This window comes from Bombus vosnesenskii, unplaced genomic scaffold (genome assembly GCF_011952255.1).
Source record: "Bombus vosnesenskii isolate JDL3184/JDL3185 unplaced genomic scaffold, Bvos_JDL3184-5_v1.1 scf7180000015098, whole genome shotgun sequence".
Classification (NCBI taxonomy): domain Eukaryota; kingdom Metazoa; phylum Arthropoda; class Insecta; order Hymenoptera; family Apidae; genus Bombus; species Bombus vosnesenskii.
Window position 1 is genome coordinate 23,106 of NW_022883821.1, and position 2,941 is coordinate 26,046.

Sequence of the window (2,941 nt, forward strand, 5' to 3'; positions counted from 1 at the left end):
TGAGAAATTATACCAAATGACCAAACATTTTACCAATTAACTCGAAACGACTTAGGAAAATACGACGAGACACTTTGGATCGGAAGACTTTACAAAATTCTTAAAAATACAACAAAAATCGGCATAGGAAATAACGATTTCACTGAATTAGAGAAAACGCAGATTAAACTCATGTTAATATATTTTAACGACACGTACAAGAAAATTACTTATGCACCTAATCCCATCTTAAAACTAGACGAAAACGAAATAATACAAGCAATAAAGGAAAACCATAACGACACCGTAGGACATTTAGGGATACAGAAAACGTATCAACGGATCAAGGATAAATTCAAAATTTCCGGACTTTTAGAAAGAGTAGAAAACTTTGTGAAAACATGCGACACATGTCAAAAGGAGAAACTAACACGTATCAGACCCAAAGAATCCCCACAAATCTCAGACACGCCATTTAACCCTAACGACAAAATCGCTATGGACATCATAGGACCGATGACGAAAACCAAACGCGGAAACCAATACATACTTTCAATACACGATGAACTTACGAAATATCTGATACTAGTTCCCCTTAAAACGCAACGAACTGAATCCATAATTAACGCGCTCATTGAACACTATATTTACATATTTTCGGCACCAAAAACGATCCTAGCAGATCAGGGACAAAATTTTGTTAGTGATTTAATGACAAAATTTGAAGAAGCTTTTAAAATCAAACACATCAAAACAACTTCATTTCACCCACAAAGTAACGGATCTCTCGAAAGAACGCCTGCCTCAGTTAAAGATTTAATTCGTACTGCATTACACGACAATGACAAAGAATGGGATGAAGTACTTAATTTCATTTGTTTAGGGTACAACACCGCGAAACATGAAGGAACAGGATTCTTTGAATTGACCTTTGGATGAAAAGCTAACTTACCTTCCGCAATATCCAAATTTCCCACACTTACCTATGATGATATGTACTCACTTTGGCAAAAACAGTTGAATAAATATTGGGAAACAGCTCACAAAACACTTATTCAGAATAAGCAACGATACAAGCGAGACCAAGAAAGAAAGATTGTTAAAACTCAGACCCTGTTTAGGAAAGGAGACTTTGTTTTAATTCACAACGACCATAAAAGAGATAAGTTGGACATTGAATGGTTAGGACCCTACAGGATTAACGATGTGAAAACTCCTTATTACATTATTTCTATCGACAATGCTAAGAAAAAGATACATGGTAACCGATTGAAAGTGTACTTTTTTAGGATAATGCTGACCCTAGAACTAGTAACAATACCCTTAATTAGTTGCCTTAAATTCACGGGATAGGAATTACGCTTTGTAAACAAACCCAACCAATTCACGATCGAAAACTACAACATGATTACGCCTGTGAAATTATTAGCTTCTCGAACACTAACAAATATTGTAAAATTGCTATGTTTAAGATTAACGAAATAACTTTTGTACCATTATATGCAGAAAATCAATTCATAGCGATCCCTGAAAGCGTAAACATATCCTTTGATCTACATTTAAATAATTCCATTCTACTATGATCTTAGAGGACCAAGATCAATCTAACCAGGGGGGGTATGTCACGACCGGCATACTTCAAATCCGATGGACTGACGATAGAGATAAAGATGTGGCGGCACTCGGCGACAATGTATATTGCTAAAGTGCCTAATGAACCATCAACATCCCAACGGTCCTTCCACCGAAGGTTCTAGAAGAAAGAGCACGTGGCAACGATCGCGGACACCTAGCAAATGCATGGACGGCGGGGATGTTGAGGGATGACAAAAGAAAGTAATCGGATCCGATCAAAAGTAAAATCATAAGAGCCAGTCTTAGAAAGTCACGCCTAGAGTTCGGAAGTGGATTGTAAAGTGTATTGTTGTTAGAAAAAAATAAAGTTTTCTTTTTTTATTTTTCACCTCAAATTTCTTTTTCTATTTTGTTATTTTACGTGACACTCGTGACGATCAGCATTACTTCCAAAATGGCCGCTTTGAATATTTCCAGTGTGTTGTAGTTTTTTATTCAATGCCGGAATGATTATTTATCTGTTACATATTTTTAACTCTATTTTAGTGGAATTGAGAATTGAAATGACAATAATATTGTTTTTGTGTTCATTATAATATGTGTATATACTGTGTGTTATTTTAATGTAATAGCATGTGGATTGTATTGCTGTTGACATCTATAAATTATTATTAGCACTGCTTCACTGCTTGGTTATGAGTGTTTTATATTTATATAGCTTTTGTTTAATTGGTTTAATTTAATATGTGCATAGTGTATCGTGTCACCAATCACTATTGTATAGTATAACCTTTTTTCTTTACACCAGATTTAATATTATATTATAATAGGTCAATACAATATAATAATCCCTTATTTTAATCTTGTTGTCGTTGATATTCTGTTAACCTGTTTCGATTAATTTCTAACCTATTTCTATATTTATTGGCTGTTTCTATTTCTTTCTTATTAGTTTGTCGTTACTTCGTACTTGTGATTTGCTGTTATTTCATAATTGTATGGTATAATTTTTGGAGCTAATCCATATATTATTAGATAGAGCTTGTTAATTGAATTATTGTTATTTATAGGTTCTCCAATTCTATTTTTTTTTCTGGACACTGCGTCACTTGCTTGGAACATCTATACGGTACATGTTTTGCATTGTCTGGTTCTTCGTTACACTCTCAACACTTATTATAAGTACATTTATTTATCCTACAGCTGTAAGTATTAAAATTGCCATTTAATTTGTTTAATTTAATATGTTTACAGTGTATTGTGTCAACGACTACTATTGTGTATTATAATATTCTATATATCAAATTTAGTATAATAATATTATATAGGTTAATGTAATATATTATCCTCTTATTTCAGTCGTTTATGTTGTTGATATTAGGTTAAC